The 16734-nt window shown below is 37.5% G+C and overlaps 1 long non-coding RNA gene across 1 annotated transcript; it reads left to right on the forward strand.

Moving 5' to 3' along the window:
* The first annotated feature begins 1164 nt into the window (after window positions 1–1164).
* On the forward strand, window positions 1165–1895 carry LOC112174362. The gene is made up of 2 exons (XR_002925994.2): window positions 1165–1356; window positions 1610–1895. It is a non-coding gene; the product is annotated as an uncharacterized LOC112174362 (long non-coding RNA).
* Window positions 1896–16734: the final 14839 nt, after the last annotated feature.

A 16734-nucleotide genomic window follows, 5' to 3' on the forward strand; every position in this document is an offset into this window, starting at 1 on the left:
GGGGTGAATTGAAAAAACATTTTGATTGATTTGTAGCTAAATTGATATGGGTTTTGGTATCAGGAGGAGGATTTGAGAACAACGTCGCTTGGGATTTTGTACTTGTCTCCGGTGGTTAGGAAACTGGGACCAAAGAATGCTTTGATTACTAGGACTATTGGATATTGGTTGTTCATTGCTGCTAATTTGAAGCCAACTTGGTACTTTTACTAACTCTTCTCTTTCAGTTTCTGTGTGACCCAATTTTGTGTATAAGTTCATATACATTTTTGTATCAAAATGCATATGGTTTCAAGTGTTTGAAGTGATTCTATGTAAGAGATCTTTAATTTTCTGCTATACTTTTTAATTGTATACAAACACTTCATGTGTAATATTAATTGCTATAAAATATTTTCGCCAGAGAGATGCAAGAGAGTGGCTTTGAAGGGCCCATTCCTTCTACTCTTTCTGCCTTAAGTAATATGACATACTTGTGAGTCATGGCTTATAACTTAGCAGTTATCTTAGTTTCACATTCTTTCCCTTCTTTGCTTTGAAAGATCATTACTGAAATAGGCTTTTGTCTTTCTTATTATGAGGCAGAGTAATCAGTGACTTAACCAGATAGAGCTCAGTTTTTCCAAACTTGTCGAACATGAAAAACGTGCAATAATTGTGAGTCATCTTTATAGTTTTGGTATCTTCTAATTAGAATAATCCAGAAGTTCATAACAATCATTTTTCTTATGCATTTTGCTCTATACTGCAGGATGTTAAGAAGCTGCAATATAACATGATCAATTCCCAAATATATCTCTAACATGACAAGCCTGCAAATTTGGTCATATGTGGAGCAGAAACAAGGTTTAGGGTAAGCTCTCACTTCTTGTTGCTATATCAGTTTTATAATAAAATCAAATACTTGAAGAAAGAGTCTGGTTGAGTTTGATGAAGTATTGGAGGTACGATTGGAAATAATGTCTTTTTTGTAGTACCATGTGCTTACTATAATCACAGTTATTTAGGTTTGAAATATTTTTCATTGACCAGCAGTATAGACTTTGTGATTCTTGTACTTCCCTGAGGAGAAACCACCAGTTATGTTGACTAAGTGATAAAACTACTAAATCAGGGAGATCTATATAATTAGTTAGCATTCTATAAATAAAGCATCTTGTATGCTAATGTGTGCATAAATTGAACGAGAAAAAAAGAGAGAAAATCTATAAATTGGATCAACAGGTTTATGAGTTGTGCTTTCTTGCTCATGAAGTTGTTCTGTTCCTTTTTCCAAGTGCAGAGAAAGCATGTTTATGAACTTAGGCAGTCAATTTTAATTGGTGATAATGAAAGTTGTTACTAGCATGTATTCCAGTAAGTATCTACATCTCAGTAGATTTATTCTTGCTGCATATCCTATCATATCAACCAATTCTGATAGCACTTTGTATGATAGATTGCCTGTTCTCGAATTGAGTCATAAATATCTAATGAACTCATAAGTTTTTTCTCTCAATTCGGTATATGACTATAGTATGACTGATTGATTAAGTGTACCTTCTCTCAGTCTTGTTAGTCCCTAATTATGTTTTGATACATGACATAATGGTTAGTGATTCATGGACAGGAAGACAAGAAGAAACTCGAGAAGCATCGCATGACATGGATGTAGTGATTGAGCAATTGGAAAGCAGTGGACCTTTCTACGTAGGAGCCATATATGAAGCAGCTACATATGTGCATGTTAAGTATATATTGTATCAGCTTTTGCTGTTTTTCATTTTTTGAAATTGTTAGCTAGAATGTTGCTATGTTAAGCTAGCTACAATGCTTTCTTTATTGGTTTTATGGTCTAGAAACTTGAATGTATGGATGATTGACAAATATATTGGAGCATTGTTTCTATGCAAATATATATGGAGCATTATTTTTGTGCAAATATTTTAGGCAAATAATCGATAATGAATAAACGACATTTCGTAAATTAGGTTGTATGAGTATGTGTTTGTTGTGAATCACACAACAGAAAAAACATAAAGCAGTTGTCCTATTGTTGAATCACACAACAGTATAGAACCATTGTGTTGTACAATTGGTGCAAAATTCAACCTTAATCTCTCACATACAACAGCCATTAGTTGGCCACAAATATAATTACAACTATCACACAACAGTTATATACAAATATCTGTTGTGGTAAAGATCATCCAACAACAGTTCATAATATTTCTGTTGTCTGATTAGGCAACCAACATCAGTTGGAAACTTAATTCTGTTGTGTGAGTAGCCATTGAAACAACAAATTGGATGCGGTGCATGCCGCGCATCCAATTTTTGGCATTGGCATGCGCATATTTGGGACAACGGTTCTATCTTCTGCGTTGTCCCTATGATCGACACACAACGGTGATTCACCGTCGTCTGAGTATTGTAATCACACAACACCGAGATAGACGACAGAACTTTACTCTTGGGACAACAGTTATACACTGTTGTGTGATGCATATTTTGTAGTAGTAATTACTTGCATGAATGCTGTCAACAAACTTTTTGGCTCCGTCATAAAAGGCTCTAGGATTGGAAATGACACACAATAACAACAAAAAATAGAAAAGAGTTTACAATACATTTATGGTTTATATCATCATAACCTTAGGGTTTCTGGTTTTAGATGTAACCTGCTTTTACAATAAGCCCATTCTTTATCCATGTTCTTTCAGCTTCGTTTCATTGGAGCTACTTTTTACCTTATATTTAGACACCAAACATGTTGTAATTTAGGTATTATAAATGTAGTCAAATAGATTCTGAGATCAGAGGTGCAAAAACAAAAAAAATTGGTAACAAACAAAAATTTCTTCACAAGGTGGTAAACACTCAAGTGATACAAAGGTATCATAGAACCGTAAACAACAAACAAAGCACAAAATCACATATAATACATTAGTATTAGGCAGATCTCAAACAATTTCAGGGAATAAGAAAGAATAAGATTGGCCGAGAAATTCATACCAAGTGCGAGAACCAGGGCCGTAAGACTTAGACACAAGTTCAGGTAATAAACCAACCAATCGAATTAATGTGATCAAATATAAGAATACATTCATTATTACAAACAATACTCCGACATGCGTTTATGAAACACATACTTATGAAACAAGTAATCTAACCTTGATAGAACATTTTGAATCTTCTCCTCTGATTAATCCTTGATGCTAAACTCATTGATGGGGCTGAGTCGATTAATAACTTATGATTGATAAAGCAGGGGCCCTCTATCTGTATTTATAGGAATTGAACTTACCTCCTCCCATAAAGCATACTAAGTTCTAAACCATATACTAAATATAAATTGAAGTCATCAGATAGATCTCCAAAACCTTGTGCAATATTGGTTTATATTGTTATAGGTCATAAGGATTAGAGACAGCATTCAATTGTCCATTACTTATTCTGCTAGTAGTAAAGCCAAGTGAGTTGCATATATATTGAGTATTTTTTTTTTTTTAATCAATAGAAACTTCATTCAAATAAACTGCAATTACATCGCAATCATAGCATCCAACAAAGGATTATAACCAAAAACAAATAACTCTAACTTCATACTACATATCCTAACTCTAAAGTGGAGAGACTGATATGTCAATGGATTCAACGACGAATGCCAATTTGAGCAGCTGGTCAAGTTAAATTGACCAACATAGGTAGCAATAACTGGGACAGGATCTGACCACAAGCATCCCAGGATCTCCCGAATACCTCAACATAGGCTGATAATGAAATGCACGTCCTTAAGCCTGCAGAAGACTGGGTACTATTAACAACAAACCAGCTACCCAAATCCAACCATTTGTCAGAATCCATGACAGCAACCTTAATTGGAAATAGTATGGACTTATTTGAATTCTGGCCAATAGATCCAAAAACTAAAAGCAATGAAAAAAGACTAAACATCAAAATCACCAAGCAATAACACAGCAAAACTAGAAATAATAGCCTAATCATCTGCAACAATGGTCCGCATCCCTATGCTTTGCCAGTCTGGAAGAACAGTGGGCCCCATGATGGTAGACTCATCAACACCAATACCCCACCGTCACGAGACCATTCCATAGTCGACCCAGTACCACTCTGAATAGTCGCCGTTGCCGTCTCCCCAACAACAACTTCAAGGAAGGTTTGACAATCCACTCACCATCTTGGGACCACAACCCAACCAGATCACCGTCAACCACCACCAAGCCACTGCTTGTAGCCACCATCTCAACAAACCCAAAAAAAAGCCCCTGCAACCACCTCATTGGAGCCCGACTTGGTACCCAATTCTCAGCCAAGCTCGAGCCATTACCATCAAAACCAAGCCATTGATGGTCGCCCCTCCTCGCCGCTGAACAGTCCTCCAATCATCGGAAATTAGTCCCAGATCGACCATGCCTCTATCTGAGTTGTTGAGGAAATCCCAGCCACGTCGATCCGATTTGGATCCCTACACCGTCAGACTGAAACCCATATCCCTAGCACACCTGCGCCAATGCAAGGCCAAGAAAGAGGTAGCTTGTCCAACGGCGACACCACCAAAGCAGCAAGCCGCTGGACGGGATGAAATTTTTTTAGGGTTTTCCTGCGGCAAGTTTGAGACAAAGTTGTGCAGAGCATATATATTAAGTTAAATGTAAATTCTTACACAATATGATTATGTAATTTGAAATTGCAACAAAATCTCTATTACATGAGTTTGATATGATGAAAGATAATCGCATCGATCAACGTTAAGGATATGTATTTAAGGACCTTGATTTAATGTTTAGATATATTTAAAAATGGTGGTTCTAGTTGGACCTCCAAATTTGATATTTGGACCTCTCCTACTTATTAAACCTCTAATTCACTTTTTTGAATACTTAAAAAGCTAAGTACACCTCCTTCATTTTACCAAAACAACCTTGAACAATTAAATCTATATTTTCAACAATTTGTTGTTTTTTTTTCTTTTCTTAATCTCTATCAATTCATTTTAACCTCTCCTACATTTTTGTGTACTTTCAGTGATAGAACCAGAAAGTGATTCTTGGAGGCGCCGAACAAGTAGATAGTTATAAAGATGGGAGACAAAAAAGGGGAAGGGAAGAGAGAGCTCGAGAGAGAGGGTGTCTGATTTGTTTTTTGCCTCAGCAGGGATTAAAAAAATAATTATTATTTAATGAAAATCAATATATGTCGTTGGATGTTGTTTTACACACATGTCACTTTGTAATCAAAAGGTTAGGCAGGTTAGGAAGGGAATAGCTTAGGAGAGGATCCTCTCCCGATACACATCCCTTGCTTAATACACCACCTAATCACTTTTTCATTTTAACATTTTACTAGAAACACAACCCTAAACTTCCTAAATTACCCTCATTCACAGTACACCATACCAATTCACTAAATACGCATCCCATTTCTTTATACCACCTTAACTCGAAAAGAAAAACAAAACTCAATAAGAACAAATAGATTAAATGTCAAAGATAGAGAACTAACACCTCAATTGAGGATTGAGAAATACCGATATCATTAGTTATTACGCCGTTTCCAATTATATTTGGAACCATGAATGCTCCTCAATCAGTGTTTTTTTTTTTGACGAAACACAACTAAGAGCTTTTATTCATAATTGCTCTATTGAGACTTTGACATGTTCATTGGCATTCTGGAATTAACAAACCCCTAAGCGAATGCCCTTGTCAGGATCAAGTAAAGTGGTTTCCATAGCAACCCCATCATTCCCCTCATTCCATCAATCACCATATCAACAGTGATAGTGCCCAATTGTACTTTGCCATGTTCTGCCTTCAGTTTCTTCAGACGTTCCTGTTGTTTTGGAATCAATCCCTTCAACAACTGAGAATGAAGATCAAGATCGGAAGAGGTCTACCTTAGAACCCATCTGACTGAATATCAAAGACTAGATTGTTGGCCAAGACGAGAATGGAGCTTGGAGACACCATTGAGGAAGAAGACCATGTATCTAGGGTTCTAAGTTTGCAGCTTCTAGAGAGAATATAGTTTCCAGCTATAATTTTTAATGTCTCTTTTAGTAATTTAATGTACTCATAAAATTTGATGTTGGGTGTATGAAAAAAGGGATGTGTATTTAATATTTAGAAGTGTGTGAAATAAAATTTCCCCAATAAATATGTTAAAAAAAAGAAAGATTCTTTTAATAAAAGATTTTTATCAACATGTCAATTTTCCTTGATTGAAATAAGAAATTTATTTTATTTTGATGTTTGATTTTAACTTCATATTTTACAATTCATAATTATTTGTATGAATTTTTATATAATAAATTAATAATATTGTTAACGGAGATTGGGACGGGTAAGAGGATGAGGAATGAAGTCGGATATAGGGATGGTAATTTAATCCCCTTACCCTATAGCAGATCCTCCGGGTTCGGGTATTAGTGTGTGTGTGTGTGTATCTATATATATATATATATATATATATATATATATATATGATCGATCTGTATGTTCCAAATCTTGAAAACTAGTGGAAACGTATAGAACTACGTAATTAATATGATAATTTGTTTAAGCAATTTTGTTTAGATATACTAAATAGAGTGTATGTTGCATATCTTATCAAGAAATGAACCAAATCATAACCTATTGAGTTGCAAAACAAAATAATAGAAGGTTACTTTATTAATTTTCAACTCATATGGATTTTCCAACTTACGATATCAAAGACATCGATAACCTATTGTTGACGCATAAGAAAAAGAAGCATGAAGTGAATTATGGTTTAATATAGCAGCAAGAAGCCGGAGGTTGAGTCCCAAATCCCATACAGATTCCCCCCTTAGGATAATTGTTTGCAATGCAAGCCGTTTTGCAGTCTGCGAAAGCTGAACAGGAACCCAGGCATCTTACTATTGGTGCTGTTAGTGCCTCTGCAGGCCTTACCGTTGCTGTAAATTATCACAAAAATAAACATCGTGTTCAAGGAAAACCTAATTTGTGTTTAGCCCAAACTCTAGGTTACTTGACCTAGTGGTAATAGGATTTAATTAGAAGGATCTAGAATCCTAATCAATGTAGAATTACTTTCCTTGTATGATTGAGATTCTATGCATTGTAATCCTCTATATAAATAGGCCCCTATTATCAATGAGAACACACAGCAAATTCCTCCCAAATTCAGTTTCTCTAAAACACGTTATCAGCACGAGCCTAACCCTGAAACAAATAGCCAAACCCTGATTCAAGAAGCTAAAAACCTTGAATCCGAATACAAATCGTTGAAGCCTTTTCTGCCTCCACCTCACAGCTTAAAGGAATCGATCTCAGGAGTCCAGAACCGGCAGCCCCACCCCAAGAACCGGCCGGAAACTTACCGAACCGGCCACCGGAAGCTCCATACAACTCGCAGCAAATATTCCACCTGTTCACCATCTTCCGGACCTTCAAATTTCACCAAATTTTGATACCAGAAGCCCATTGATATGAAGTTTCAGGAACCAGAAGAAAAATTGCAAAAACCGGCCTAAAAAAGCGTGAACCGGCCACTTGAGCTGCTGCATCTTGAACCGGCAGAAAAGAAAAGAAAAGAAAAGAAAAAGAGAAAGCAAAAGAAGCCCAGAAGCCCAGAAGGACAGAAGCCCAAGCCCAAGCCCACTGACGCAGACCCCACGGCCACGTCAGCACCCTGACCCACTGCCACGTCATCACAGGGACCACTGCCACGTCAGCAACAGGGACCCACAGCCACGTCAGCAGCGGTCAACGGTCAACAGTCGACGGTCAACGGTCAACATTCTGGTCAACACTTTTCCGGCCAACTTCCTACCACTTTTCCGGCTAACTTCCGGGCACTTTTCCGGCGACTTTCCTGCTAGCTACAGTAACTCCGGCAGCTACATTAACTCACTGCTACAGTACTTCCGGCGCTACTGTAACTTCCGGCGACGACTTTTTCCGACCATCTTTTTTAAGGTACTTTTTCTAAAAGTTCCCGTTTTTGAAGTTTTATTTCAATTTCTTCTTCTTTTCTCGGGGACTTCCAACATCCCTTCTTCTACCCCCCTTTCTTCTTCATAGGGGAGACCAATAGCCGAACTGTGGGGGTTCGTGCTCACTCCAAGCTTGGAGCTTGTAGAGTCCTCCAAACTTAGAGTTTATTGAGAAGAAAACGATCGACCACATACATCGTTGTTTCGATCTAATCCAAAAACCCCTCTTGGAATCGGATTTTCTTAGAAGCGACTACGCTCAGAAAATCTCTAATTTCTTGGAAGCGACTACGCTCAGAAATTTAATAGTTTTTCGTGGTAGCCCTTTCGCTCCGAAACTAACCCTAATCTTGTGTTGTTTTTCAGGATGAGTAACCTGAACAAGTTGAACTTCGTTCCACTAGAAACAACTGGCGCAGGATACCATAGGTGGGTCCGAGATGTGCGCCAACATCTTAAGGCTGATGGACTTCTGGGAGCCATCCAAGAGCCTGGTCAGAACGTGCTCTCCATTGAGCAAGCTACTGCTTTCGAAGCAAAACAAGCTAAAGCCATAATTCTCATGACAAGGCACATGAATGACGCGCTCCAAAATGAATACCTCAATGAGGAAGACCCAAGAAAGCTATGGGTAGAACTTGAGCAGCGATTTGGCAACGTTCGTGACTCCCTGCTTCCTGATTTAGAAGTGCGATGGCATAGCCTCCGCTTTTGTGATTTCAAGTCTGTGCTTGATTATAACTCGGAAGCTCTACGTATCAAGTCTCTGATGGAGTTTTGTGGCCAAGCCATAACTGATACGATGTTGATCGAGAAGACTCTCTCTACCTTCCCCGTCTCTGCACTGATGATTTCAAAGAATTATCGGATTGATGTAAATGCAGGACGTATCACAAGGTTTCATGAGCTCATTGGCGCCATGAACGTAGCTGAAAAGCACGACAATATCCTTGTGAAGAACTATAATGCTAGACTCGTGGGAACTAAGCCTATTCCGGAGTCTAACTATAGTCGCGCCCCTAATGGAGGACGTAAGGAGCGAAACCATAAGGATAGGGACAATTCTGGACATTCTGGTCCATATGTTCGCCCTAAAGAGGAAGGAAATCGCCAAGAGAGGCGTGCACGGAACCGTGGAGGTCAACGTGTGAAGAGAGAGAGAGGCGGAGCCTCCGACCATGGTGGTAACGCCACCAAGAGGATAGGTCGTCCAAATCGCGCCCCAATGGCGCCTCGATCAAGGGAGCCTGACCATAATGATGTTTGTTTTCGATGTGGATCAACTGAACATTGGGCCAAATCATGTACCGCATCCCAGAATGTTGCAAACGCATACAAGACGTATCGTGAAGCAAGGGAAGCGAATTACATGGCACAAGAAGATCAAGATGGCGATCTAGATCTAAGGGTGGAAGACTACAAGGATCAAGACCCAGAAACTGGCGATTTTGATTAAGTCTTTTTATTTTCCAAGAGTTGTAGGCGATTGCCATATTACTTTTTATTGGATTAGATTTTCTTTGATCATAGAAACAATGATGTATTCCGTTGGCTTATGAATAAAATTTCGAGTTCTTTTCATTATGACTCAATTTTGATTCTGAGCATATGACTTTGTGACTACAATGGCTGGGCCATCAGTATTAATTCAAGGACATGGAATAGCCCAAGTTCCACTTGCCAAATGGCACCTTGATTACAGTTGTCACAAAAACTCTCTACGCTCTTGGGGCAAATAGTACCCTATGAATAGCCAACGAATTCCATGCGAAAATGCATGTAGAGAATGGAAATGAGTTCCTTTGCATTACCTCTAATGATTGCAAACAAAGACGCATCTTAGAGAAGTTTATGTGTCGCTCTAGTGGACTTTATGTCACTATTCGAGCTATTAAATCCAATAAAGTTATGAGAGAAGATCTCTTGAACTTAGACACATATTGGCTTTATCACGACAGGATAGGTCATCCTGGTCATGATATGATGATCCGTCTACAAAAAGACTTCACACGGACATCTTTTACTAAGCCTGTTCCTTAGGGAAATTAGGACTGAGACCGTCCTATGCAAAGGATATGACATTACTCATTCTGTTCTTACAAAGAATCCGTAGGGATTTTGTGGATTGATTCAACCAACTTGTGGACGTTTAAATATCTCATGATGTTGGTTGACACGCAAACACACTGGTCACGTGTTGTGCCATTGTCCACTTGTAATGCTGCTTATGCTACACTCCTAGCACATATCATACAACAATGGGCTCACTCCCCAAATCATCCTATTTAGTCAATTGGATTTGACTATGCTAGAGAGTTTACATCGAAGACTTTCGATGGTTATTGCATTGGGACTAATGTTGGACATTATATTCCCCTGAACACACCCAAATGGTCTCACGGAAACGACTACGATGGTAGTCTGAACATTGGTAATGCGCACCAATCTTCTTACATCCGCTTGGGGTGATGCAATATCGCATGCAGCTATGCTAATTCGTCTACGACCTAATGCCACTCAATGTACCTCTGCGTTACAGCTAGTGACTGGGTACACGTCTTTTGTACTTACGCACATTTGAGTGAGCCATTTTTGTGCCAATTGCGCCGCCACAGCGCTCTATGATAGGTCCTTACAGACGAATGGGCAACTACGTTGGATTTGAGACTTCCAACAATCGTCCGCCACTTAAATGCCCTTGCTAGGCGATCTTCTTACCGCTAGATTTGCGGATGTCACTTTGATGAGATAGTCTTCCCGTCGTTAGGGGGAGATAAGAACACGAATGTTCAACAGGAACGACAGGAATTGTCGTAGTCTGTCCCCACTATGTCTCATCTTGATCCCTATTAAAGTGACGAGATCACACAAATATGCTGCAAACATGCCTGCAAGGAAGGACGTCCCTACGAGAGGACGTAGCGCCACCCTACACGGAGGTAGGCATGGCGCCAACGCCAAAGAGAGTGGCACTCTGGCGTTACAGGCCATGGCCCCAGCTAGGATGCGTGGGAGGCACGTGGGTTCGAAGGATACTTTGGCACATTCCAATCCTTTGATCATCAAGACTCAAAATCCGTCTCATGAGTATCTTCCGGGTTATGGTTATCGTTGGGGGACGCCTCAACGTTAGAACCTATTCCTGAGAATATAGATCTCTATGAAACTTACACTAGTGTACATGAGATGTGGGATAGAAACTCCATCATAATTGGTGATGTAGTTGCGTATTTTGTTGCGCATGAGTTTGTTGAGTCAGATGATATCGAACCACGCTCCGTTGATGAATGAATGCCAACGTAGAGAGTTTTTGGCCTAAATGGAAAGATGCGATCCAGGTTAAGATGGATTCTCTAACGAAGAGGAAGGTTTTCGAGCTAGAGATGCCAACACCTCCTAACATAAAACCTGTTGACTAATGGGTCTTCATTAGAAAGCGTAGTGAGAAAAAGAGATGGTAATCTCACCTTATGGCGCAAGGCTTCTCACAAAACGCCCTGGAATTGACTACGATGAGACATATTCTCTCGTAGTGGATGTCACTGCACTCCACTACCTTGTCAGTTTGGTAGTTTCTGAATAACTGAACATGCAGCTTACAAATGTGGTCACTACGTATCTCTATAGGGATCTAGATACGGAATATACATGAAGGTTCATGGTGAACTTCATTTACCCAAGTCAAGTGGCTCTAGACCATGGAGCGCGTTTACAAAGAGGTTGAAACGCTCACTAAAGTGACTACTTGATTGGGAAGGGATATGCCCACGCGTTTCTATGACAAGTTTTAGATTCTATCGCGGTTCATGTTGGACATGATCTTCATTAGAAGCCCTTAAAGAGTTAAGGGAAACCGCTGAACACTTGAAATCTGAGTTTGAGATGAAGGATTTTGGGAGAACACGATTATGGCTCGGTTTGGAACTTGAGCATCGTGTCGATAGATGCTTAGGCATTTTGACAAGGTCAAGCCTTCGAGCACCCCCATGATCGTCCGTAGTCTTGATCCTGAAAAGGATCATCTTCGTCGAAAGGATGATGACGAAGATGTGCTAGAGGCAAAAGTGTCTTACTTAGTACAATAGGCACATTATTGTACTTATCTCAATGCACAAGACCGAACATCTCATATGTTGTGAACTTGTTAGCTAGATATAGCTCTGGGCCAACACGACGCCATTGGATTGGTGTAAAAGATATCTTTCGATACTTGAGATGTATGAATGATATGGGCTTGTTCTATCCCTACAAAGAGATGATGGATTCGGACCCATCACACACCAGAAACGCCGCCAACGCTGGCCTGCGTTCTCTATCCCCATCCCAAAACGACATGTGTTTTGGAAGGTTTTGCTGATGTTGGGTATCTCTCTGACCCACACAATGGTCATTCCCAAACTGGTTAAGTGTTCACCATGGGAAAAGACAGTGATATCTTGGAGGTCTACAGAACAGACCGTAGTCGCTATATCTTCGAACAATGCAGAGATCATTGCTCTTCACGAAGTGGTTCGTGAATGCATATGGATTGGATCCATAATTACGCATGTTCGAACAATTGTGGTTTGAAGTCTACCACAGATGAGCCTACGAGCATTTAGGATAATGCTACTTGTTTTGAACAAATGAGGCAAGGCTACATCAATAGCGATAACACCAAGCATAATCAGCAACAACAGACACTCCTCGAGATCAAAGTGAACTAGGTTCGATCTGAGGACAGTGAGGCAGACTTGTTTACTAAGTCATTGCCCAATACCACGTTCGAGAAACATGTGGCAAGAATTGGCTTGCGGAAATTATCTGAACTCCCATGATCGTAGTCATCAGGGGGAGGTGCAGACATCAGGGGGAGATGTCTACATGTTCGTCTCGAATAGTGAAGGGTGTGTTGTGCTCTTTTTCCCCTTCGACCGAGGTTATTTTTGTCCCACTGGGTTTTTGTTACTCGGCAAGGTTTTTAACGAGGCAACGAGAGAAGCACCGCGTTTGGGCAACACAAGGGGGAGTGTTCAAGGAAAACCTAATTTGTGTTTAGCCCAAACTCTAGGTTACTTGACCTAGTGGTAATAGGATTTAATTAGAAGGATCTAGAATCCTAATCAATGTAGAATTATTTTCCTTGTATGATTGAGATTCTATGCATTGTAATCCTCTATATAAAGAGGCCCCTATTATCAATGAGAACACACAGCAAATTCCTCCCAAATTCAGTTTCTCTAAAACACATCGATAATTAACACTAATTATTGAAAATTAGAAACTGCTATGGAAGAAAAAAATTGAAATTCACAATAGAAACAAAACGACCAGGTAAGAGAGATGTATGGGTCGTCAATATATACTTGGGGCTCTTGGTGACTTGCTCATGTGTAAATGTATGGTTCGATGAGAACGGTGATTGATACTATTCTTTAAGAGATTCTGGATCTATACATGTTTGTTCTTTAGGGTTTCAGAAAAAATTATCTCATTTGTCTGGAAAGAATATAAGCTTAGCCTCTTAGTTTCAAAACAAATCTGGAAATTATGTGCAAATATATGAGTTTATACTAAGATATGCATGAGATAAGAAGTAGTAGTCTTACCGGATGAGAAAAGCAAAGCTATGCAAAAAAACACCAAGAGTTGCTGAACCACAGGAGAAACCTTAGAAGCTGCAGCCATCTTAATTAACAATATGTATATATTCACCTCTCAGTCTATGAATGATAGAGATTTAGCTCATCATCTATTTATACTATAGGGTGATATACATTAATCCTAAATCTGCCCGATATCATTTATGTACATATATTTATTGTGTTGAACTATAGTCAAATCATTGCTTCTGTCAATAGTCAAATCACAAAGATATTTACTCAAATATAAAAAAGACTACTGGAATTTTAATTTGGGTGATTACTCATATATTTATTGTGTTGAACTATAGTCAAATCATTGCTTCTGTCAATAGTCAAATCACTACTTTTGTCATGAGTCGATCAACTATAATTTTACATTGAGTTTTTCTATTAGAACCTTTAAATTTACTTATTTGACATCTATGCTTTTTACACCTCCTTTCAAATTTTCAAATACTAAATTTACTCATTAAACCTCACTAAAGTTCCTCAAATAACCTTACTCATATAATTTACAAACAAACTAAGATCTTTATAATAAAAAACTTAGTCATTTCAATGATTTAATTACTCTATAAATCTTAATTACATCTCCATTCCTTAATCAGACAACATAAATTTCTTATCCAATAAAAAAAAATCAAACACAAGATATTGAGTTTTAAAAATTAATAAAAATAAAATAACATGAACTATTATGTGATTTTTTTATTTCCTTTTTTCTTTTTTAGCTGTGCAAAAAAAAAAAAACAGGTTAATCATTTTTACTTAATGTTTCTCTATTTTCTGTACCTCATGATTAATTATTTAAATATTTTTATTTTTATTTTTATTTGCTAGCTCTATTTTTTTATTCTTCTTTTTGCAAATATAATGGATAGATTTAGATTTAGGTTATAATACAATTTATCTTGCTCTCCCTGACCAATATGCGTACAATATGCATATCATACATTTTTATCTTAATCATAGTTTTATTTCTTATTAATATATATGAATGCTTTAATGAGTATGTAGTGAAATTGGAAAATGAAAATAGATAAGGAAAATAATAAAGAATGCAATCTAATATTATTGAATTGGAAAGTCTAGAGAAAATAAATATAACAATTTTGTTGATATAATTATTGTCCTTATTAGTCATTTTATAGTAGGTTATATATGTCATTTAATAATTCATAATAGAGTGAGGTCCAGTGAGCAGATTTGGAGGTCTCAATAGAAACTCTTTTTTACATTCATCTAAATGTCTACATTCAATATTGAGTAAATATCTTATTATGATTCTAAGATTTTTTGAAATATTCATAATTGCTATTGACAGAAGCAAAAAGATTACTGGAATTTAATTTGGGTGAAATTTTAAAAAGATGGAGGTCCATATATTAAAAAGATTACTGAAATTTTAATTTTTTTTTTTTTTTGATCGGGTTAGTTGTTAGTAAAAAGATTACTGAAATTTTAATTTGAGTAGTTCTAGTTGGATCTTTAAATTTGATATTTTGACCTCCATCTTTTTTTAATTCTCAATAGACTGTGTCAATTCATATGAAAAGGCAAATAAAGACAGAGAAAAAAAAAATACTCTTCTAATCTCCCTCAATAATTTAACATTCAATTTCTTTTGGACAATCACATTAATATAACATTCAAACTTTTTTTAGAATTTCCTTATATTACTTATATAAGTTTATAATTTACCTAAAATAATAAAAAATAATAATTAATTTCTACCTATGACCTTATCATTTAATACAAAATTAAATTCAAAATAATCTGATTTGGAATTTCCTTAAACAAGTAAATTTATTGAGTATTTTACTGTAGCTATTACTAATTTATTTGAAAATCAAAGTCTTTTCTACAACCATCCTTATTGCCAAAAAAAAAAAAAAAAAACTACGATCTAGATTAAAAGAAGAATTTATGTGTAACCAAAAAAAAAAAAAGAAGAATCCATGTGTATCTAGTATTTAGCAATGTGTGAATAAAATCTCTCTATTTATTAACAGAATTTAATTATTGACAAAAAGATGAAGTTTACATAAATATTTATTTATAAATAATATCAAAAATATATATAATAAATAATTTATATTGTTTAAGTAAATCAAAATTGTGTCTGGCCCAAACTCTAGGTTACTTGACCTAGTGGTAATTAGGTTTTATTTAGAGATAATCTCGGAGAATCTTAGAGATATCCATTCAATGTATGATTACTTTTCCTTGTACAATTCAGATTCTATGCATTGTAATCCTCTATATAAAGAAGCCCTTATTATCAATGAGAACACACAACAATTCTCTCTCAAATATCGATTCCCTAAAACACGTTATCAGCACGAAGCCCTAATCCTGAAACCCTAAATTCGTAGCCTTCAAATCTCAAAAACCTCCGCCGCCCACCTTGAAGCTCTCAATTCCATGAGTCGAGAACTGGCAGCGCCACCCCCGGAACTGGCCAAAAAGACACCGAATCGGCCCCGAGAACAACCACAAGATCTCCTGCTCGGTTCACACTTTTTCCGTCCACCACTTACCGTCAAATCCTGTCACAGACTGCAACTATACCCCAGAATCCGGGAAAGATAAATAATTCTACCAGAACCGGCCATATACGCCCTGAACTGGCCAGTTGAAGCTCTGAAATTCCGAGCCGGTCAGCCACTGCCATCCCCTACACCTGCAGCACCACCGAGCCCAACCCCAGAAGCCTGCAAGCCCAAAACGAGAGTAGCCCAGAAAGGAAAAGGAAAGGAAGGAGGCAGCCCAGAAGCCCACTTACGAAGCCCAATACAGAAGCCCACTGACTAAGCCCGCTGACGTAAGCCCAGTGACAGAATAGGAATAGGTTTAATTGGGACAGCAGATTTCCTCCCCTCAGGTCATATTACATTTTTCTTGTTGACTCAAAAAAGAACGGTTTTCTCCTTTTAACTTTTTAAGTATGCATGAAAAGCGTTAATTGCCTTTAATTAATTAAATACAACCAGCTTTTTCCTTAGCCAGATTACACATTAATTTGATTCAATGAATACATCACCAGAATTTGCCTATAAAAAGAAATCATGGAATTGAGATCCAATTCATATCTTATCAAGTCAAGCAGTTAGCTCCTTAGAAACAAGA

The sequence above is a fragment of the Rosa chinensis genome, chromosome 6, assembly GCF_002994745.2.
Source record: "Rosa chinensis cultivar Old Blush chromosome 6, RchiOBHm-V2, whole genome shotgun sequence".
NCBI classification, from domain to species: domain Eukaryota; kingdom Viridiplantae; phylum Streptophyta; class Magnoliopsida; order Rosales; family Rosaceae; genus Rosa; species Rosa chinensis.